This window comes from Macrotis lagotis, chromosome 5, assembly GCF_037893015.1.
Source record: "Macrotis lagotis isolate mMagLag1 chromosome 5, bilby.v1.9.chrom.fasta, whole genome shotgun sequence".
Lineage (NCBI taxonomy): Eukaryota > Metazoa > Chordata > Mammalia > Peramelemorphia > Peramelidae > Macrotis > Macrotis lagotis.
In genome coordinates this window covers 75,220,403-75,245,232 of record NC_133662.1, presented here as the reverse complement: position 1 = coordinate 75,245,232, position 24,830 = coordinate 75,220,403, and the positions used below count along the sequence as shown (strand labels likewise).

General features: G+C 37.9%; 1 protein-coding gene across 2 annotated transcripts in view; it reads right to left on the bottom strand.

Annotated features, from left to right (window-relative positions):
* The window catches only part of PRSS35 (serine protease 35), a 121,839-nt gene that overhangs the window by 16,940 nt on the left and 80,069 nt on the right, over nucleotides 1-24,830 (bottom strand). The window contains exon 1 of one of the 2 annotated variants that reach the window (XM_074187087.1): nucleotides 3,985-4,527. The exons of the other annotated variant lie outside the window; for it this stretch is intronic. The gene's annotated coding sequence lies outside the window, so the exon portion shown is untranslated. Of the gene's footprint in view, nucleotides 1-3,984; nucleotides 4,528-24,830 lie in introns of those variants that run through there. 2 annotated transcript variants of the gene reach the window in all.

The following is a 24,830-nucleotide window of genomic DNA, read 5'->3' as shown; positions in this document are numbered from 1 at the left end:
ATGAAGAAACTGAGGAGGTTAAATGATTTGAACAAGATCATGCAGGTAGTAATTATCAGAGATATAATTTCAAATCAGATCCTTTGATTCCCAATATACCACAATTATGGACTACAGAATATAGACTAGAAAGTGTGTTATACATGCTTGAAGTTGGGAAGCACTGTAGTGCATGGATAATGCAACTGGAAGCAAAGAACAGGTTCAAATCCCTGCTTCTTATTGCCTGTGTGACCTTGGGTAAGTCACTAAATCTCTCTAGTCCTGTTTTCTCATTTATGAAATAAAGAAGACTACATAATCTTTAGGCTTCCTTTTTCACTCTAAATACTCTGATTCTATGACTGAAAAAAGTAAAAATCATGAATAGGCAAAGAGCTTAGCACATAGCAGGTTATTGTTAATAAAGAAATTGGGAATTGAAACAGTATCAATGCTTCCTTGCATAAAGAACACTGATACATTTTAGCCATTGTGACCTCTGAAGTTCTTTCTAGTTCTAAAATTCTCTGATTTTCTTAACAAATGAGAGACAAATAAGTATGGAGGCATATGACATAATTTGGGGGTCCAGACTAGAAATTCTCAGGTTTTATATCTGGATACCACTAGGTGGCAGAACCAGACAGAATATAACAATTCATACCAATTAGACTAATGTCAAAGAACTTTCTGGAATAATTTAGAGGTCATTTAATCTGACACTCATTTTATAGCTGAGAAAACTGAGACTGTATTCATTTGGATTATTGTTCAGTGTGCCACAGTGGATAAAGAATGGCCCCAGACAGGGAAATTCTACCTAGGGTTTAAAAATCCCTGCTCTAGGGGATCTAGGTGCCTTTAAAAAAAATAAATTACAGAGAAAGTACTGACCTGCATTGGCAAGAGGGAGTTTCCTTTATAGATAATTCCCCATATCAATGAATCCACAATTCTAGTCCCTATCTCTATTCCTCTCCCTATTATTCACTCAGATGTGAATTATATTTTACTTTGAAAGATTCAGTACAAAAATGGTTAACAGAACAATAGAGTAAAATGTTGTCATAATAATAATTGACATTCTTATAATACATTATCTCATTTGAACCTTATGAAGAAGGTACTATTATTCCCCATTTTACAAATAAGGACATAAAGTCTCAGAAAGGTTAAATGATTCTACCACTGATTACCATCAGAAGTGGGATTTGAACTCTGATTCCAAGTCTAATACACTATATATAGCTTCTCACATATGGAACGTGTTACATTAGAAAACCTACCACCGTGCAGTCTACATAGTATGAATTGATGAACTAAGGGATAATATTATCCATTAGCAGCCAGCTTTCTGATGGATGTTTGCCAACCATCATTGCTGTGCCAATTGATTTCCCTTTCCACATCTCCCTGATGAATCTTCTAAAGCTGTATAGTTATCCCATTCATTATGCTGAGGGAACTCTTTAGCCCACTTCCTATGTCATGTATGTTAGGACTTAAGAATACTTGAATCAATCAGCAAATACTAAGCTTTTTACTGACTTTTAAAAATTGACTTTTCTATGAAAACAACTGGCAAAAGACTTTTTTTCAAGTGAAATTGGAAATTTCTCTGGATCTATTTCTAAATGTAGTTTAAGAATGGAAATAAAATAATGTTGTGACATTTTGCAATCATTTGGAGGAAGGCTAAGGGCAGAGTCACAACTGACTGCATTTCAGTCATGTGGTTATTTCAGTTCACTTTAAAAGCTTCCTAATTGTGCCCCAAAGTCTTATCAGTCTAGTAGGAGCATTTCTAGAAAGTTATATTTCAAAGAAACTTGAATCAATTAACCTGGAACTTATTCATTAAAGAAATCCTGCAACTAGTTCTTTGGTAAAAGAAAGATCCCTGCCAAGTGAATAAGAAAAGAAAAAAAATAGCATCAAAATGAATGTCATTCCTTCTGAGTTTTGGCATTTTGGGTTTTCTTAAAAGAAGAAAACACTTATAGATTGTTTTGTGGTAGGCTACATTCCAGGCTTTTCAATTTACTTCAATGCTTTTTAGCTTAGGCATTGATCACTTTTAATTAGTCATATAAAATAAGAATAGAATATGAAATCTAGAAATGCAAATCACTGCAACAAAATTTAAACTTTTTTGAAGTATTGGACTATTTAGGTTTGTATTATTATTATTGTCTTTGTATTGTCAGCATGTAGCATAATGTCTGTCATATAGTAGGCTGCTATTGAATTGAAAAGAACTTAATAAAATAATGACATTCTTATTTCCAATAAAAGGTAAGCTGCTTAAGGGTAGAAAATTTACATTTTTCTCTTTATATATTAAATAATAAATAGTAAGCACTTGTCTACCACAACATGCTTTTGATTGATTCTGTGTTCTGTGTCATAGGATTTAAAGTTGGAAGGCACTTCAGGGGTCATCTAGTCTGATCTCTCCATATTAGAAATGAAGAAACATATTCTCAAAAAACATAATTTGCTCAGAGTGGGTAAACTATACATTATAAATACAGTGAAAATACCTTAATAATCTAAGACAGGTTGAAATAAAATGTTTCATTCAGTTGGAAAAAATCAATGCCAACCAATGCTCCTTGATCTTTGCTCTCCATCCCCCACCAACACTTTCCACAGAAAATACAGATAAAAGTAAACCCTGCATTTGAAGGCAGAGGACCTAGGTTTGAATCCTATTACCTGTGTGTGCTGAGACAAATTATTCAACCTTTCTAAATCTCAGGTTCTTCATCCTTAAAATTAAGGGGGTGAACTAAGTGAGATCTAAGATACCTTCCAGCTTGAAATCTATGATTCTATGAACATTTACTTAAAAACAGACTAAATGTCACACTACCAACATTGCTTCCAAATCCAATTACTTCGTAGACTTGAAACCCTCTGACAATTCTTAGTCTAAATCAAGTCTTGTAAAATACCTGGTTACTTCTTTCAAGCCTAAACGTCTCATGTGGGTGACATCTCTTTTTTCTCTCAAATGTTGAGTCAGTTTGGTTCTAAACATGATTCTACAGGTGGCAGAGTAATTATCAAGAACAGATTTGCTCATTCCCTGAATCCTTTATGCTCCAGACTTGAAATTCATCAGGTTAAAAGGGGCAACTCCTATTTTAGAACCCAGTAGGGAAAACTAAAGATAGAGAAGAAAGCCAGACTGTACTGACAGTCTCCTCTTTTCCAACAGAGGCACTAGTGGGGCAATGATGGAGGGGAAGGGCAGCCCAGTCTCTGCAAGACTTTGTAAAAGCTCCCTCTGGGCTCTTTTGCTTGTCTGTGTGCAGTTAGGTTGATAGAAAAAGGAAAACAGAGAAAAAGAAAACCGCCCATTACAAACCTGCCAAAGATATTTTCAACATGAAGAGTAGGCTTTCCAGGAATGGCTTTTTACACCTTTTAAAAAATGACATCTGTTAATAATTATATAAATTAAAAGGGGGGGGCAAATCCTTCGGTATTGCTTAACTAGCAGGAATTTCGTTTGGATTCCAAATGAAACATTGTCACTTAATATTTAAAGCATCTGTAGTAGCAGAAAACTTCTCTGCAATCCTATTGCCCAGTCTAGAAGTTGTCCAAAAGAAAATTTTTGTAAGTGCTGAGCTTGCTCCTCATTGCTGAGGTACTTAAAAGAGTTGGGGCACTCAAGAGACACATCTTTTCTCCCAGGGCTACTCCTAGGGTCTTTGAAAGCATGGGGATGCAAGTTAAGTACAAGGGAGAAGAACTTTCATGCACTAGAGTCGTGGGATCGAAGAATCGTAGCTCTGAACTGGACAGGGACCTCAGAAACCATCTAATTCAATTCCCATTCATTTTACAAAAGGAGACGCTGAGACCAAGGAAGTAAAGTGACTTGGCCGAGGTCAATGAGAGTCAGAATTTGAATCAAGATCCTCTGCTTACCAGCCCAGTATTTTGAGTCATGCACACGCATCCTGAGAGAAAGGTGGCTTTACTCCCTACCTGTTGCTTGGGGGAGATCGTAGAGATGCTACCCAGCTTGGCTTAGGAGATGCCTATTTCAGTCATGGAGTCTCGTGGGTGGTATAAAGGGGAGCTCCAATGCCATGGGTTACCAGGGCATGGCCGAGAGCTGGAGTCACCACCGAGGAGAACTAGAGGAGACTGAGGAGGCGATGTGGAAGCCGGGTGGTTCGATCACGAGAAGGGGGGCTAGGGAGGAGGGAAGAGGGAGGGGGAAAGAGGAGGAGGGAAAGAGAAGGGGAAAGTGAATGACTCCCAGGCTTCCCGGCGAGTTCAGGCTAAAGAGACTTAGGAGGGGTCTTTCTCTGGAAAGGAAGGAGAGGAAAATGAGAAGAGGGTGGGGAAGAAGAGAGGGGGAAGGAATCTGGAGGGCAGGGGGGAGGGAATTCTTCGGGGACTGAAAGAAGAGAGAGGGAGGGATCAGAAATTCTGGGGAGTGCCCTCTCCTCAAGGAATTGACAGGGATAAAAGAAAAAGTGACCTTGCTCCAGGAATTCAGCCTCATCATCTCCCAGCAGGGATACCCACTTCCCTGGGTGATGGGATAGAGCCGACCAGTAATGAATTAAAGGGTCCTTTAGGCTCTCTCGGGGATGGGGGGGGCAGAGGGCGGGAAGGATGGGCGGGCAATGGAGTGGAAGCTATCGGAGGAATCGGGAGATGAAGCTAAGGTCCCCAAGACCCAAGTAAAGTTTGGCTTCTTTGCACTTAGACAAAGTGCACAGCGCACCCCCCCCCCCCACGGGGCAAATAAATCCTTTGCCTGCTCCGTCACCGAAAGGCTTCTCCTTCCCTTCTGAGGCCGCGGACCTTCCTAGAAAGTGAGATCCTGCCCTCAGGACCGAAAAAAGGGAGGCTGGAGACCAGGAGAGTCCCGGGGAGGTGCGGCCCTTCCTCACTAGTGAAACTCCCCTGTCTTCACACTTAGGGAAGTCCACGTGCGACTCAGGATCAGGGACACTGAACCTTATTAACTGCGGATTCATAACTTGCCACTTAAAACCCTCTCTGAGACACAATTTTTTTTCATCTGTAATATGGGAATAATAATAGAACTGAACTGAGGACAGTGCTGTTGGAAAACAAATCATATGTAAGAAATTTTTAGGAGATGCAGTGTGATGTAGTGGATGGAAGCCATAAACTGAAGTCTTGCCTCTGACATCCTAGGACCTTGGATCAAAGACGTGGGAAAAGTAATTTAACCTCTCAATATCCATGGTAACTTTCTAAGACAGAGTGCCTAAAGCCTAAAGCACTTTTAACCGTGAGAGTTCCCAATACTCAGGACTATATTTGTATGTATTGAAGATGTACTCTGACAAGTTACACATGTTCAAGGTTCCTAAAGGGGTTAGGAGCATTCTTTTCTCTAAGGTCATCACCTGGAGGCCCCATAGGCTGGGATCTCCTCAGTTCTCTGTACCATACCACCACTTAATACCAATTAACTTTGACAAAGGGTCCAAGAGTCCTTTCCTTGCTCCTGGAGACCTTGATGCTGGGTTGGTTGCAAAACCCAGTCTGGATTCAGACTACTGGATTCAGGAAACTTCCCCTGGCTTCCAAATTAATGCTAAAAGTCGCATCAACTGACTGTGTTCCCTCTATTGTTAGGAGCCAGTGACTAGCACCTCCAATCCATTTAATATCAATTATGTTTACAAAGGGAAAGAAAAATACAAACATTTCCCACAACATCTGGGGACATATTTATTATTAACTCAGATCCTACATAGCATTTGGCTAACAAATTCATATCCAGATAAGGACAAATTGTCAAATGAGTCCTCATCTCAGTTTTCTCTGATCTGGGTCCAGAAGATACTCTTCCTTTGGGGGCAATTCTGCATTGGCTACAGACTTCAGTCTATTGTCCAACCAATTTTGAAACTCACAAGGTTGGAAACTCCTAGAACTGAGAACAAGTGCAAAAGCCAAGGCCTGTTTCTTGGGGCCACATAAAAAAAAAAAAAAAGCAAAAACACAGTTCCTGTTCTTTAGGAGCTCACATTACAAAAAGCTATATATATATGTATAGATGGAAGGTAAACTCAGAAGGAAAGCTTAGGGGAGGGAGAGAACACAAAAACTTTCTGCAGAAGAAGAAAATTGAGTCTTAGAGGAAGTCTTGAAGCAGTTGAGGAGGGAGAGAATTCCAGGTATAAGGAATGGCCAGTGTCTAACAAAGGTGATACTTAGTTGGGAGGGGAAATGTGGTAGCTTAGTAGAGTAAAAGACAGAAAGTAAAACATAAGAAAATAGAAAAGATCTAGATTATACAAAAGCCAACCAGGACTCTGTATTTGATCCAGGAGGCAACAGTAAATCACTAGAGATTATCAGGAAAGGGAAATAATATAGACATACATTTTATTTTTTCAATGTTGCTTAATTTTATTTTTTCCAATTACATACAAAAATAGTTTTCAACATGTATCTTTTTGTAAGTTTTTGAGCTCCAAATTTTTCTACCCCATTCCTTTCCCTCTTCTTCCCCATGATATTGAGTAATCAGATTTTACCTGTTTCTATATTACATATGTTGTGAAAGAATCAGAACTAAAGGGGGGAAAACCTAAGAAAGAAAAAATAAAACAAGTTTTAAAAAGTGAAAATAATATGTTTTTGTCTGCATTCAGACTCCGTAATTTTTCTCTGATATACATGCCATTTTTCCACCACAAGTCTCTTAGAATTGTCCTTGATTACTGTACTGCTGAAAGGTGCCAAGGATCTCATAGTAGGTCATCTGATAATGTTGTTGTCATTGTGAACAATGTTCTCTTGGTTTTGCTCACTTCACTCAACCTCAGTTCAAACAAATCTTTCCAGGTTTTTCTAAAGTCCACCTTGTCATGATTTCTTAGGGAACAATAGCATTTCATCATATTCGTATTCTATGATTTATTCAGTTGTCCAATTAATGGGCATCCCCTCAATCTCAAATTCTTTGCTACTACAAAAAAGAGCTGCTACAAATATTTTTGTACATGTAGGTCTTTCTTTTTATGGTCTCTTTGAGATACAAATCTAGTAGAGGTATTGCTGGATCAAAGGGTATTTTATTTTATTTTATTTGCTCTTTGGCAATAACCTTTGGGTTAATTCCAAGTTAATCTTCTGATTTAGTTCCAAATTGCTCTCCAGAATAGCTGAATCAGTTCACAAATCCACCAACAGGGCAATAATGTCTCATTTTTTCCCACCTCCCCTCCAAAACTGATGATTTTCTTTTTTTTTTTGTCATTTTAACCAATCTGATAGGTGTGAGGTGGTACCTTAGAGTTGTTTTTAATTTGTATTTCTCTAATAAATAATAATTTCAACCATTTCAATATGACTATAGATAATTTTAATTTATCTGAAAACAACCTGTTCATATCCTTTGACCATTTATCAATTGGGAAATGATTTGGATCCCTATACATTTGACTCAGTTCTCTATATTAGAAGGGAGTCCTTTATCAGAAACACTGTGAAAAATGTTTCCCAGTGTTCTATATTCTTTCTAATCTTGTTTTTTTATAAAAAAAACTTTTTGATTTAATGTAATCAGAATCATCCATTTTGTATTTTATAATGTTCTCTATATCTTGTTTGTCATAAAATCATCCCCTCTCCCTGTTCTCCTAATTGACTTATGGTATCACCCTTTATTTCTAAAATCTATATCCATTTCTGCCTTAAAGACATGTTGTAGGGGCGGCTAGGTGGTGCAGTGGATAGAGCACCGGGTGAGAGAGAGAGAGAGAGAGAGAGAGAGAGAGAGAGAGAGAGAGAGAGAGAGAGAGGTTATAGACCTACATTTTAGAAAGGTCCATTGGTATAAGGGACTGTTGTATGTGGGAGTATTTGTTGGTTGATTGTAGAGTGCCACAGGAGTGGGAGTGGACCAGGGACTGGAGAGGATATTTAAGCTCTTGTATTTGGTTTAATAAATGGAGATCTAGGAGATCGTGGAGAACTTAGAGAACTTTAAGGAGAACTTGTTATCCTTGTCTCCCACCCTTTCCGTGTTCATCTGGGTAAGGACAGGCTAGCCGGCAGGACCCTAACATTTCCTGAGCAGCTAGTTTAACAAGAACCTAACAAATGGTGCCTGAACAGGGACACAGAGGCAGAGCTATCTGAGTGGAGTCCGGGATAAGGACCAGCAGATACAAGTAAGAGAAACCAGGCAACATCCTGGAGCAGAGGACTTCAGAGAGGTAACAGATTGATTGTTACCAAGGGGCTGATTGGAACAAGGAGGTGTGAAGGGAAGTAAGAAGAAACAAGTAAGGATTCAGCACTCAGGAACCAACGAAAGTGAAAAGAAACAAGTACTCAGCACTGAGGAATCAGAGGGAAGTGGAGTTTCTGAGGCAGCACCACAGGGGACGGAGCTTCTTCCTCAGCAGCAGTCCATACCAGCAGCATGAACAGGATGCGAGGGGCCTGCTTGCTGTTCCTTTTTGCCTCTGCTGCCTGTGCTAAGTGCAACTCGAACCCCTAAACCTATGACCAACTCTAGAGGCTCCTCATCGGTGCTGCAGACCCTGATGCCAACCCTGATGCAGACCCTGACACCTATGATGAATTTCACTCTCCAGCCTACAATCAAGCACACCATGACTCTTGCTCCGGCACCAGAAAGCCATGAAGTGCACACTAACTGCACTTCCTGTGTTGAGAGTAAAAATGTCACATGCTATTGGACAGTTTGTAATGGTGTTGGCTACTGTTCAGAAAATGCAACAACTCCAAATCTTACTGTAGTTAACAACTCAAGTAATTTGAAATGCTCTCTCATTCTCTGCTGCCCCCACCTTCTGCAGAGGGAACTGGGAGGGAGAAGGAAAATCTTCCTTTTTAGAATTTCAAAACTCAAACCTATGTCTCAAAAAGCTTATTTTAGAAATCAAGGGACCCCCCCCATGCCTTCTTCCTGGTTTAGGGAAGGGGGGAGGGGGTGTTGGGCAATGACTATGGAGATCTAGGAGATCCAGGAGATCTTGGAGAACTTGTCTCCTGCCCTTTCAATGTTTGCCTGGGTGAGGATAAGCTAGCCAGCAGGAATCTAACACATTCCGAGCTGCTACTCTAACAGGAACATAACACATTGGCAGCTAAGTAAAGTAGGACTGGAGTGGGGAGACACTTGAGTCTGGTAAACCAAAAGGAAGGCTATTGCAAAAGTTCAGGTGGGAGGTGATGATGATCTACAACAGTGGTGTTAAATTCAAATAGAAATGATGGGGGGGAGCACCAAACTGTACAGAAGGATCCCTGAGAATCATGTATAGAGCTAGAAAATTACTTGTTGGCATTATCTGCTTAATTATATTTTTATTTTGTGCCAAGACTTCTAGGCTTGAGCCTCTCCAGGACCCCATACAACTTTCTAAAATTTGGAATATGGACAAATGTGCAAAATGCACCCCTCCGGGTGATTTGCAGCAGATGAGAAATATTTAATCAGGAGAAGGGAGTAGTGAGGGTTGAATTGAACTATTGAAGTCATTCCAGGAAGCATGGGTTCAGATCTCCCTTGAAAACTTCCAAGACTATACTTCCTAGAATGGCCCCTATAGACCAATTCTTCCCCGATCTCTCTCTCTCTCTCTCTCTCTCTCTCTCTCTCTCTCTCTCTCTCTCTCTCTCTCTCTCTCTCTCTCTCTCACTCACTCTCACATCTCTCTCTCTCACATCTCTCTCACACATCTCTTTATCATCTCTATCATCTCTCGCTCTCTCTCTCTCTCTCTCTAGATATACATGATATACATGTATATATGTACATATAAATGATGGTGTTTGTCCTTCATTCTTGAAGAGGAACATGACATCAGGGAGGTGATACCATGACAAGCACATGAACTGGGTTTGTGTGAAGGGGTGCTATGCTATCAGCAGTCTCACTTTCTCCATCTGGATTCAGTAGCCATAGATGGGAGGCAACTAGGTAACTTAGCCAAGACCACAAATAGAATATGTCAAGTGTCTGAGGCTGGATTCAAACACTGTGCTAGTGTGAGTATATACATAGATACATGCATGTATATGTTTATATGTGTATATACACATACATACACTATATATATATATATATATATATATATATATATGGAGAGACAATGACAGAGAAGAGAGAACAGAACAGAGGAGGGGGAGGGGAAGGGAGGGAGAGAAATTATTGCTGAAAGGTAGACAGAGTAGAGGAGAATTTTGCTGGATCTGAAGTCAGAAGAGCTGGATTGCATCCCCTCTCACCTATTAACTGTATGACCCCAGTCAAGTCACTTAACAATTCTGAGATTGAGTTCCTTCATCTGTTAAATGGGAGTTGGAAAAGATGACCTCAAGGTCCCTTTCAGTTCTAGAATTGTGATCCAATGATTTATAAAATGAAAACATCTCACAGGGCTACTTTAGGGAAAGTTCTCTCTCAAGGATCTCACAGTCTAATTTTTTGTGTTCAGGGGTACTAGGAACTTCTTTGCAGCTACCTGACTTAGCTGTTATAATATACAGAATGCTGGACTTGGAATCAGGGAGACCTAAGCCTCAAATATTAACTAGTTATATGATCCTGGACAAATCACTTATCCTTCTCCAGTATAATCATTTGTAAAATGGGATGACAATAGCACCTTGGCTCATTGGTTGTTATGAGGATCAAATGAATTGACATTAAAGTGCTTTGAAAATGTAGGCTATTGTCATCACCATCATCATCATGTTCTCCCCAAAATAACCCTAGCATGATTTTTTCAGCATGTTCATAATATAAGTCTACTCCAAAAATAAGCCCCAGTTAAGATCATCAGCTAGACTGTACATATTTAGTGCATTCATTGCAACACAAACAGACATATTGAATTATAAAATAATATTAATATATAAATAGTATTATTGACATTAATACTTAATATAAATTATAATTATTTGTAAATACCTGAGGGCACCTTTGGACAAGAGGTAAATGCTTAAGTAAACAGATGAACTCAAAATTTATTGTTAAATGACCAATTGGAGAACTGACACAACTCACCTGATCATGTCTAGATGGAAAGAAAGCACTACCTCTAATCATCACTAAGGGCAAGAAAGATAAGACTGAACATGATTCAGGTGCTTATGTTCTTTAAACTGAAAAAGCCTGGTGCCCACTAGTAGTTATAAGGAAGTGGGTCTATCTAATGCAGCCACTTGTTTTGCAAGGTGTCCAGAGGTCCCCTAGTGTGAGATTCAGTCAGCATTCACCACGCCAAAGACATGAAGAACTTCCTCACAAAGAGAAGAATAGATGAAATAATGATTATTCCAGGAATGACTGCCTTTGTCCAGACATTCCTTGAAAATAAATCCTGTGTCTTTTGGAGCAGAAGTTAATATAAAACTGGTCTTATTTTTAGGGAAATATGATATTATCTCCTAAACCTGGGCGGGGGGGAGTGCTCCTCTAGAGTATCAGATAGCATTTTCAGGCACTGTTCAGATCCAGGTTTGCTAGAGGCTCAGACCAAAATATATTATTTTTCTGTTTTCTTCTGATAGTAGAACATATCAAAGTAGTCAGGGTTAGCTAAGGAAAAACAGGAGATCTACACATACACACACTTTCAAATGAAGATAACACACATTGCAAAATGATTTACAATCCAGAATTAAGTCTAATTCTCTTGAAAGGTCTTGTTTTTGAATGACCACAAACTGTGACTTGTATCTCTCTCCTTCATAGAATTGTTAAAGGCTTCCCCACTAACCTTTAACTTCAAGGCATTTTCACAGTTCTGCACTACAGTGCTCTAGGGATGCTCTAGCTTGTTTTACTGGCTGCTTATGGACAGATTGTTTATGTGGACCAATAATTCAATTCAAGTTACACTTTTTTCTCTCCCAAATATTTTCAAGCACTGAAAAGACTTCACTTGTGGTTCCCTAAAATAATATAATTTATGCACTCAAGAGTCCATGAGAAGAAGGCAGTGAAACCCTCCAGCTGGGGGAAAATAAATAAATAAATAAACCAAGGAGAAGAAGCTGCAACACCTCCTCCAGATCTAGTTTGGAGGAGGTGCTAGAATTATCTCTGCACCATCCCCCAGGACTGGAACAAATACAGATAAACAGCCCTGCACCAGAAATGAAGATGGGGTCAGAGAATCCAAGCAATGCTGGCACACCTGCTGGTGTCTGTAGTACTGTTAAGGAGGAAGCACCTGGAAGACCAGATCCTGCATAAGAAAAAAAAAATCTGGACCATCCCTTGGGAGGAAACCATAATAAGCATGGAGGCTAAGGTCCTGGATTAAGAACCCAGATCTGCCATTTATTTAACAGTCAACCTTCTTGGAACTCTCTTTCCTTATCTGTACAATGAGGGAGTGAGTTAGGTTACATGACCTCTGAGATCATCTCTAAATCTAAGCTCCATTGAATTTATAGGATGGCTGCTCGATTGTTTCAGTTATATTTGACTCTTTGTGATCCCATTTGGGGTATTCTTGGCAAAGACACTGGAGTTGTTTGCCATTTCCTTCTCCAGTTTCTTTTACAAATAAGGAAATATACCCCAAGGAGGTTAAGTGACTTTCCCAAGGTCATATAATTAGTAAATATCTGAGGTCAGATTTAAACTCAGGTCTTCCTGACTTCAGGTCTGACGGTGCAGGCACTTTGCAACCTAGCTGGCTCCCAGTGGAGCCATCTCCAGTCCAAGATCTTGCCATTGGTCCCAGATGGCTTCAGAGGAGAGAGTTAGGCTGATAACTTTGCACAGCCTCCCTCACTTAAATCCAATTCATTTGCAAGTCATGACATCACCTTCTGTATATCTCTGTCTTCCTTGAGAATGAAGGACAAACAACTAATTCCAAATGGAATAGACTAAAGGACATAAGGTTGACAAGAATGGGATAATTAGGTAATCCCCTGGACCAGGTCTTCTCAGTTGTGCCATGGTCCCCTTTTATAGTCTGAGGAAGCCTATGAATCCCTTCTAAGAATTAAATTTTTGAATGCATAAAATAATGCATAACTATCAAAATTTTATTAGAATACAGTTATCAAAATACTAAATATAAATAAGAAATGTTTATGAACCCTTGTTCCTTTCTTCTCACTCTTCTTTCCATCTTGCCTTGATTTTGTCATTGACCAAGAGGTCCACATGTGGGACCAAAGAGATTAGAAGCTTTGTTACTAGTACTTTCAAAATCTCAAAGGGGATAGAGACTTAGTATAAACATTTGCTTCATAGGGTTGTTATTTTTATTAGATATTAGCCCTAATTTTTTGTTTGTATGTTTAACCACCAGGTGGCATTCATATCCTCTGCCTGGGGAGTCAGTCCCATGCTCATCCTAAATGCTAAGTAATTGCTGTTTTCTATGGCTCACGGAAAGCTGATGACCTTTTATGGATTATCTCTACCTAGTCTAGAGCAACACTAGCTCCATTGTCATGTGGTATGTTGTTTTGTTCATCTCCCAAATTGGAACTCAGTTCTGAACAGCCCACTGGTGAAATCTTATCTCCATTATTGAATGTGCTTTACTTCAGTGAGCACTAAGCTCAATGATCTAAAACTGGAAAGAATTCAAGAGACCATCTAGTCCAACTCTCACTTTGCAGTTGAAGAAGCAAGGACCAGAGAGATTAAGTAACTTGTCCATATAGGTGAGGCAGAGGTAGGATTTGATATCAGGTCTTCTGATTACAAGCTCTTTTCCATAAGTCATCTTCATACAGAAGCAAACATTTGTGTCATACATGCTCTGGGACAACTTTTCCCACTATCCTCTTGGAAGCTAGGTAAAGTATGAAACTCGTAGTCAAGACCTGAGTTCAAATTCTACCTCTGATACTCATTCTCTGTGTGAAGCTAGGCAAGTCATTTAATCTCATCCTGCCTCAGTTTCCTTAATCATAAAATGAAATGAAGATAACATCAATTTCTTTGAAGGGATTATCACAGGATCTGGTACATGATAAGTGCTATGTAAGTGATTGTTTTCTCCTTTCCAAAACTCACTTGTACTGGCAGGTCAGGTCTCCACAGCTTGGGAGGCTTCTTGTCCTCTCAGAGTTCTAGGGGTAACCCTGAGAGTTTGTGAGATGTTTGTCTAATGCTCATGAGTCACTTCCAGGAGCATCTTCCTCCTTCCCCCAATGATTATCAGTTGATACCAATTAGTCTCAGTTAATTAGCTTTTAGAAATAAGAATTTACTAAATCGATATGGTTGATGAAAAAAATTCAGCTCCCCCAAATTTGTCTCATATTCTCCCAAAAGTTCATATAGTGTCTTTGGGGATGTGAACTCAAGCACTTGTGGCAAAGGATAGTAACTTATAGATTCTAGTTACTGGAAGGGGCTTCTTCTTTGTGGGGTGGCTTTTCTATTGGCCCTGGAAGAACTTTGAATCTGCCTTTCCTCATCATGTCCAGTCTGCCTTTGGTTCTATTTGTATTTGGATCTATTTGGTTCTATTAGATTATTTTCCCCTGAGTTATTATAGCTAATTTTTTTTAAAGTTCAATTCACTTGGTCCTCCAAAGTTGACAAGATCCTATCTGGCAAGGGTTGGGGGTGACAATAAGGGAGACAGAGAGTGTAGAGTTGTTGTGAAGAAGACCAAATCCAAGACATTTGAAGAAATTCATTCTCAAGTCAGTTCTTTTTTTTCCCCCATGAAATATTACCATTTTCAAAAATCTTTTGACTGTTTTATTATTTCTTGATGCCTTATGGAGTGATTAGTTCCCATTTGACCAATTGTAATTTTCAGTAAAATTTTGTACCTCATTTTCTAATTTTCATATCTATCTTCCATAGCTCTCATTTGGTTTTTTGAATCATTTTTAGTTCTTAAAAAAATAAGCATCTCTTTCTTTAACTGTTCTAGGAATAAATGTTGTAATTTTGCCCAAGCTGCATTTTTTATGGTTTTGTCTTGCTGGACAAGTCATTGTCTTTTGTGTTTATGTCTTGAGCTTCCCTGTCATCATAATTCGTTCTTTATGGTCAGGTTTTTTTTATTTATTAACTCATTCTGCCAGCTTATTTCCTGACTTTTATGTCCTTCTGCTGCTTTCACATCTCATTCCGGTGGTCTACAAATTTTGAGTACTCTCTGATCAGTGTGTTTCCAAGAGTTCTCTTCACTGACCTCTTGGTCTGAACTCTGTATTTTACTGTCTCAGTCTTGGGACTGTTGATTTGTACATGATTGAATTTCAGTAGATTAATTCTGGTGTTAACCTGCTGGGAAGTACTACAGGTTCAGAGCAACTAAACTGCTATCACTTCTTTGGACTGATTCTACTACTCTGGTTATTCCATATGCTTATGTAACAAACTAAAGGTTAGGACTCTCATCCTGGGATTATTGCCACAAAGGTATGTTCCCAGAACTTGTTCTGTGCTCAGTAATCAGTTATGATTCTACTTGATCTACACCACTCCTCTCTACCCTGAACTATAATCCAGAGATGGGAAATGGGCAACAGAACTGCCAGATGACATCCATTCCTGCTCCCAGTCTAGTTCAATTATTCCCTAGGATAGGATCCTGATCCATTTTCTAAATCCCTGAGGACTTTTGGTGGGTGAACTAGGCAAAAATGCTTCCTTTCACTAAATCATCTTGACTCCACCTTAGCAATTCTTTCTCAAATGCCTATCTGGAAATGTCTATCACTAAGCTTCTAGATTCAAATATTTGATTCTTACTAGCCCTGTGATTTGATGGAAGCCCTATAAGACCCAACCAATTTTCCTTAACCAATTCAATGCACTCACTTGTGAAATGTCACTATAGTTCACCCAATGGCTTTCAAAGATAGTTAATTGATTTAGAAAAAGACATTTGGTCTCTTAACATTTAGTCTAAAATTTATGATTTATTGATTCAATAGAGAAATTCGTTCCCCTTGGCAACTACTTTAAGTGGGGCAGGGATGATTTGATTGAGTCACTTGACCTGTAAATTGCTGATGATCAGGTCAGAGAGTAGAGATGTCTAATTCACACTTCCATTGGGACTGGCCATTAGATGCCAATGCTTAAACTCTGGAAGTTTCAGATCTGGGACTCATGATATGGGGAAAAGAATTAAGATATTGGGAATCTCTGGATCTTGGCCCAGGCTGGAGTTTGACATGCCTGTCCTTTTGCTGAGTGAGTGGATGGGATCCTGGTAAGAAGACTGCTACTTCTATCACTGATCCTGGTGTCTCTCTCACTTAGACCCTAAATTTGGCAACCTTCTGCTGGAGTTCTGTCTTCTTGTTTCATAGCATTACATACCAGCCAAAGTCCCATAGCTCCAAGCTTCAGGGAAGGAGAGGGAATAGTCTGAGTGAAAGGAATGTTATATCATGAGTTCCTCATTCTTTAAAGGGTAAACTACCTAATTCCTTCACTACCTAAATCATTTGATCTTACTAGCTTTGAGACCTTAGGCAAGTCACTTAACCCTGATAACCTCACATCCAGGACTATCTCCAGTCATCCTGATCTATTCTGACCCCTGGACCCAGATGACTCTGGAGGAGAAAATGAGGTTGGTGACTTAGCACAGCACCTCCTCACTCTAATCCAATTTATGTGTTTTTAATAGCATCACCTTCCTTATGTCATGGTCTTCTAGAAGGAAGAATAAAAATCATCATCATCATCATCATCATCATCACCAGAATAAAGGTATTTCAGAAGTCTTCATATCCTGAACCTGGTTATTTTACTCTGATAGTAGGATTCTTTTTGCTGCAATTTGCCTTGACTTTAAATTAACATTCTGAAAGGTCAGACTGCAGTCTTCTAAGAGCAAAGCCACTGAGACAATCTTGATTTCCTAGGAAATGAAAACCTCCCTCCCAAACCCTAGAGTATAAACCTTATTTAACATTCACTAATACCAGTACAAACTGAAATCTTTTCTTTTTCACAGTGCTGAGTCATGACTCAGACCATTCAATATTTTCTAAGACTCTGGGAAAATACTTCTTTTACCTGCTAGGCTTTTGGATGGTCTCAATTGATTACATGCCTCTCATTCAGGGATTCTTAACATTTTTTTCTGTATTGTGGACCCCCATTGCCAGTCTGAAAGAGTCTATGGACCTCTTCTTAGAATGATGTATTTAAATGCAGAAAATAAAATACAGAGATTATAAGGAAATATATATATATATATATATAAACCTTTATATAATCTATATTTAGATAGTGACAATGATATTTCAGTTAATTATGTTGAAAGGTTTTGATGATGATGTTTTGCCCTCTGTTCTCTAAAAAGACCATGACAGCAGGCAGGTGATGCCATGACAAGCAAGTGAATTGGATTTGGGTGAGGGGGTACTATGCTAAGACACTTTCTTCTATCATCCTCCTGACTCCAAGGCTAGTACTCTATATATGGATATACACATACTATATATACCCAAATTCACACATATATACATATGCATATGTGTATATGTGTGTGTATTTAATTATATATACACCCACATGCATATTTGTTGTTTAGTTTAGCTGTTTTAGTCTTGTTGGAATCTTCAAGACCTCCTTTGGGATTTTCTTTCATTGAAGATCTATTTCTTCCAGGTCTTTGCTGTTAATTCTTTTTTCTAAATATGGGGAATTCATTTGGTAAGGCATTTCTTGATATTTTTGGCATTTCTTGATATTTTTAGACTTTCTGCAATCTATTTTCCAACCTTTCATTTTCTGATGTGAAAACCTGTCTTAAGCACATATAGCTATCTTTTTCACATCACAAGTTTCCCCATCTCAGTTTCAATATATTGCAGGTCAGTCTAAGAAATTAAATAGGAGTTTTGGGGGACTTCTGTGGAAGCCAGACAGTACAGAAAAAGTTAAGAAACTTAGAAATACAAATATAGATGTATGTATGTATGCACATTTACATACCCATGTACATATTTACATATATATTACATTGTATTATATCAATTAAATTTGCAAATATAAGTATTTCATAAAAGAAAAAGAAAAAATTCAGACTTCTCTAGGATGAATGGAGGGCCAAAAAGTTTTACACAGATTTTTCAGTTGGGGACATATCAAGTCCTTATCCACACCCTCCACCCCACTATGTGGAAGAGATAATCCCATTTTATGGATTCCAAACATTTGATCCACTGGTCTTAAAACCAGGAAGCCTATCCCCTTTGGGTAGGATAAATGCCTCACCCTATCTGACTCTGTTCTCCCTTTTGATCAAAAGTCTTTATACTTCTTACACTGTTAGAATTTAAAATTCTTCAAGATTATATAGTCCAGCTGCCTCATTTTATTAATAAGTAAATTAAAGTTAAGTGAGGGAAAATACCTTTCATTAGATCACAGAACAAGTTTGTGGTCTAGAACCCCTATCTCCCCAAAATCAAGTTAATGTTTTTGATATCCTGATTATCTGGGGGGAAACTTCTGTGCTCTCTTTATATCTTCTCTCTCTGTTTCTCTGTTTCTCTCTCTCTCTCTCTCACCTATGACTATTTGGGTCTGGGGTTGTTTTGGGTTTTTTTTCCCATTTTTACTTTATTTGCCTGGAGCAAATTTCCCTAGCTGGGTTGTTATGTTTGGAGCTGTTCTTGGTGGTGAAATCATTATTGCTCTGAACTGCCTCAGACTGGCATGGGGCCCTATGATCTGGGACCCTAGGGGCCATGAGGAATGAAGAAATCATGACCTCCCTTTTTGATTTTCCCTCCCACTGCTTCCAGCATGAATTCTCCTCCCAGATTCTTCTGCTGTTTTTCTGACCATGGGTCTTTCTGCTGGGTTCTCCTTAGTTCCTTCTTTGGAGACCAAGCCTAATGGACATACCCTATAGCCAAAAGATGCTGGGATGCCTCTGCTTTGTCCCCCTGGAGGGGCTGTTTTACAAACTCCAGGTTTCACAATAATTAAAAGGAATGTTTAGTGCATGTAGGATGAGATATAGTCCTCACCCCATCCCACCCCCACACTCCTGGTGCATGATCATAGCATGATCAAGCAAACAAAAGTGGTTGTTATCAAGGGTATGTTGATTAATATTTAATAACCAGATCTAGGGGTTAGGTGAAGTAAGGGAAATGTAACCATAACACACTTTTAATTTTAATCTGCATTATTAACATTTTCTCCATAACCTTCTTAACTCTAGACAATCATTAAAATAACTAATGAGCCTTGATTTGTAGTGTTTGCTGTTTTTCAAGTTATAACTGCTCATACCAAAAATTTAATAATTGGGCTCCAGTACATCACTAATCAGTCTAGTGATAACCTAATACATTAGCATCATCCTTCCACCCCCCCTAACTCCCAACTATTTCTTTTTCCACTGCAAGGAACTCCACAACATATAACACTATAGCCTCAGGGATCAAATAATGGTTTGTTTTATACCTTTCTAACATATTTGTTTTGTTTGCTTGTGTTTGGGAAGACAACTGGAGTTAATTGACTTGCCCAGAGTCACACAGTTAGCAAGTGTCTGAAGTTAGTTTTGAACACAGGTCCTCCTGACTTGAGGGCCTGTGCTCTATTCACTAGGCTACCTAACTTTACCTTCTAGTTTATTTATTATGCAGTTATCTCTTCCACAGTGGGTTGTAGGTTTTGATATATGGTAGTTTGGCATAAGTAAGTAAATGGGAACTTAGGGGCAAAGAGATGAAATAGAAAAAGTTTAGAAACTAAGAAATATGTAAGATATATGTATGGTATTATATAATATCAACACATTTTATTTTTTTAATACCATAATAATTCAGATTTCTTCTCTGGTACAAAAGGAGAGTCAAAAAATTTATGTAGATTTTCCAAATTATAGAGACATTGCTCCTCTAACCCTTGCAATATGGAAGGGATAGCTATACATTTGTTTGATGCCTGGTGTAGAGGAGAACTGGTGGAGTCATAGGCTCTAACTCACAGACTTAGAAGTCATCTGGTTGAACTGTCTCATTTTATAGATAAAAAAACTGAAGTACATAGAGTTCAAATAACTTGTCCAATGTCACACAGGCCACGAATGATAGAGACAGGATTTGAATTCAGTTTCTCTGACGTCAGAACAAGTGTTCTTCCTACTATACCATACTATCTTACTGTGTAAGGATGAGCAAATTATCTCAGCTTCTCTGAGTCTAAGTTTCTTCATTCTCAAAAGATTTTTGTGAGAATATAGTGTTGTAGATATGTGAACTATGGTGATTAGCATTTGTCATATCCCCCTTACTAGGTTGTAACTCCATGACAATAAAGATCCTGGCTGCTCTAAGTTTATATGTCTTCCAGAGTCTGAGACTAGGTGACCTCTAAGGTTTAGCACTAGATTTGTGACCCTCTAAATACCTAGATCATGGGTGTACAACCTTTTAGCTCCCATGGATCACAGTACCAAACAAAAAGGTTATCAAGGGTTGCATAGAGAAGTTAATATTTATTTATGATTACAATGCAACCCATATTACCATTGAGTGAGTAGCTAAGTGGAGCAGTAGATAGAGCATGAACCCTGGAATCAGAAGGACCTGAGTTCCAATCGTACTCAGATACTTGACACCTATTAGCTATGAGACTGTGGGCTAGTCACCATCCCCAGTCATACTAATTCGTATCTGGTCATTGGATCCAGATAACTCTGGAGGATAAAGTGAGACTGGTAAATTAGTACAGTATCCCATCACTCAAATCCAATTCATGTGTATATCTAGGTCCCTGATGTCATTCTTTGAGAATTAAGGACAAACATCATCATTTAATAAAATGTAATAATGTAATAATAAATAAAAAAACATAATAAAGTATAATAATATAATGATAAAGTATAATAATAAAAATGAGACTAATAATAAGCATTTACTTTTAAACAAAAACTAAGAATGCATCATTTTTAATGTGAACATTAAGCTTACATTTTGATACCAATGCATCTATATCTGGTTTGATAGAGATTGTAATGACACAAAGAATATTTTCAAGATGCTCATTTGAAATTTTTGTTCTAATTTTACTTTTTGTATACTTCATATGGGAAAAAAGTTGCTTGCAAATATACATATACCTCAAAAGAGACATCTTAAACAGGGTACATTTGTGAAATGCCAGATATTTTTCTTTATGCAGGTACACTTGAATAAATATTTCTTTAAGTTGCATATCTGATTCAACTCTACACATTCTATTTGCAAGTTTGCTGGCAACTGAGAATAGAGTAGCAAATATACTAATTTGCAGTTAATGTTTCCTAAACTTTTGAAATCTATTCTACAAGTCCTGGACAAAATAGCAATTAATACTGCATACAATAAAGTTGTCTGTTGTAATTCGGATGAGTCATATAACATTTTAAAATAAAGATCCTAATCTCTATATGTATATCTTTTGAAAAAAAATAAAACAACTCAGAGGGTCTGTGAGAATGCAGAACATCAATTATGTGAAAACGTCAAAGCATGTTAGTTAAGAGTTAAACTGGTCTATGATGTGGTAATGTTGGCACATGTTCTCAACAGTTCCTTCATTTTCCATTTACTTGACATGGGCTGCTTGAATGGACTTTGAGGGCCTCATGCAGATGAGTTTACTACACCTGATAGGTGCTTAATAAACTTCTGTTCCCTAACTGAGGATAGCTGAGTTCAGTGAATAGAGAGTCAGACCTGATGTCAGGAAGACTCATCATATTGAGTTCAAATTCATCCTCAGAAATGTACTATCTGTGTGACTCTAGGCAAGTCACTTAACCTTTATTTGCCTTCATTTCCTCTTCTGAAAAATGAGCTAGGGAAGGAAGCAGCAAACCACTCCAGTATCTTGGCCTAGAAAAACCCCAAATGGTATCATGAAAAGTTGAATATGACTGAAGTGACTGAACAACAACAAAATACTGAATTGAATAAGTCTCCTTAGGGGCAGCTAGGTGGAGTAGTGTATAAAGCACCGGCCCTGGAGTCAGGAGTACCTGGGTTCAAATCCAGTCTCAGACACCTAATAATTACCTAGCTGTGTGGCCTTGGGCAAGCCACTTAACCCCGTTTGCCTTGCAAAAACCTAAAAAAAAAAGAATAAGTCTCCCTAAAGCATTAGATTTTGGGACCACAGAAATTATTCTTGAACCCTAGATTGAAGCAGGTTGAGATGATTAGAGAAAAACTTTTCACTTTTCCCATGATTCATAAACTGATCCACCATAGCTGCAGACCACCATCAGTAATAGAAGCAATCACCTAGGATGAGAGATTTGAGAGATTATATTTCTCCTTTTCTTTTTCTCAAACCCCCACCATCACCAAGATCCTGTCCAAACTTCACAGGAAGGAGAGAGGAGGGAGTTGTATTGAATCTAAAAGCTATCTTCTGTTTATAATATCACAGATCTGGAAATGAACATTGGGATCATATAGTCTTAGGAGATAGCTAAGTGGCAAAGACCTGGAGTCAGGGGCCAGCCTCAGATATTTAATAACTCTGTGACCCTACATTGATCATTTCATTTTTCTCAGTCTCAATTTTCTCATCTGTAAAATAAAGATAACATTAGCACTCACATCACAAGGTAATTTTGAGGATCCAATGAGGAAACATTTGAAAATCACTTTACAGGGGCAGCTAGGTAGGTGGTGTAGTGGATAAAGCACTGGCCTTGGAGTCAGGAGTACCTGGGTTCAAATCCGGTCTCAGACATTTAATAATTACCTAGCTGTGTGGCCTTGGGCAAGTCACTTAACCCCATTTGCCTTGCAAAAAAACCTAAAAAAAATCACTTTACAGAAACTTTAAATACTACATAAATTATAGCTAATAGTCCAACTCCTTTATTTTACAGTTTAAGAAACTGAGGTTAAATAATTTGTTTAAGGTCACAAAGGTAGCTCAAATTTTGTGATTCTAAGTTCAATGAACTTTCCCTTTGTCATAAGCAGAATTGGTTCCTAGGAGTAGTCCTTCATTCTAGTCTCAGGACTTCTTCACTCATCTATTCTTGAAAACTTACTCCAGAGGTTATAAATGTGGTCCAACAGGTTGGAGGAATCTTATCCTAAATATCAGAGATTCTTCCACAGACCAACTACCAGACCAATTTATGGCAGATTACAAAGTGAAAACATTTTTTCTTTAAATAGGATTCTATTTTTCAACATGTAAAGGCAATTTTAATATTTATTTTTAAAAATAATAACATCTTGAGTTCCAAATTTCCTCCTTCATATATATATGAAATCATATCAAGCATGTTTCCATATTAGTCATGTTGTAAAAGAGGAAACGGAACAAAAGGAAAAAACCTATGAAAAAATAAAGTAAAAATAGTATGTTTCCATCTGCATTCAGATGCCATCAGTTCTTTCTCTAGACATGGATAGCATTTTCCATTATGGGTCTTTTGGCACAATCTTGCATCATTGTTTTTCTGAGAAGAGCCAAGTCAGTTATAGTTGATCACTGCACAGTGTTGCTGTTTTTGTATACAATGTTCTTCTGGTTCTGCTCACTTTATTCTGCATCAGTTCATATAAGTTTAGTGAAAATATTTTTTAAGTTGATTCCAGATCAGGAATAGTGAACCTTTTTATTGCCCTCTACATTTAATCTTCCAATATACAATATACCTGAGTATTGAATAAATTTGCTCTCACAACAGAGTGAATCCTGCCACCAATTCAATGTTCTGTTACTTAGTACAAGAGAAACATATTTGGATCCTCATTTTGTTATCTTATTTTTATAAAGGGGATCAGTAAATTATAATTTTCTATTAGAATTCTTTCCCCTCATAAAACACTGATGTTTTCCTAATCCTAAGTCTCTTTAGCCTAAAACTCTCCAGGTGGTATTTAGAATTTTTAAAAATCTTGTTAATTTTTTTTATTTGCTATCCTATAACCATAAGGACTACAGCTCTCTTGGGATATCATTTACTAATGTTTAATAAGATATAAAGTAATATGGTGAATTAAATCTACAATTATTCCTGTGTACTAATTTTATCCTTCAGAAGTAATTTTATCCTATTATAAAACAACTGGCCTCTTCTGGTAACTTACCATCTTCCTGAAATAGATTTGACATCATAGATGGTTAAGCAAACCTTCACAATGCCAGTTTCTATCCTTAGACTCTTAAAAATAATAACAGATACCATATTTATCCCCCCTTTCTTTCCTTGATATTTTCACTATTAAATAGTGTAATACTAGGTTCCTGGTATGTCTTCTTTAATTTGATATTTCTATCCTTATTTATTTAAGAACAGAAACAAAAACTTAATGGCAAAAATTAATTGGTGACATCTCTTTCTTCGGGCAATTTTTCATGTTGAGAAACTTGACTCAAAACATAAAGTTGCTTTAAGACAACTTATCTGTTTCTGAAGTCAAAGAAGGCGACATGATTGGCAAATGACTGAAAAAGTCTGGCTACCTTTTGGATTTCCTACTTTTTTTCCCTTCAGTGTTATACTTTTTAACCTAAGTGCTTCTGAACCTAGTAAAGAAGGACCAGTCAGCTGCTGTAGTCCTAATTTACAGCTAGCATTCTCCCAGATAAGTAACTCAGGGATAGAATGCTGGGCATGAATTCAGGAAGACTCAGACCAAATCCTGCCTTAGATACTTTCTAGTTACTTCAAACCCACTCATTTTACAAAGGATAAAATTGAGGCCAAGAGAAGTTTAATGGCTGTCTCAAGGCCCCAGACACAATGCGGGTGGAATTTGGATCCAGATTCTCTGTCTCAAGAGTAAATTGATCTTTCCCCCATATCACAGTACTAACACTGCATATTTAATCATCAAATTAATTTTAATTCTAC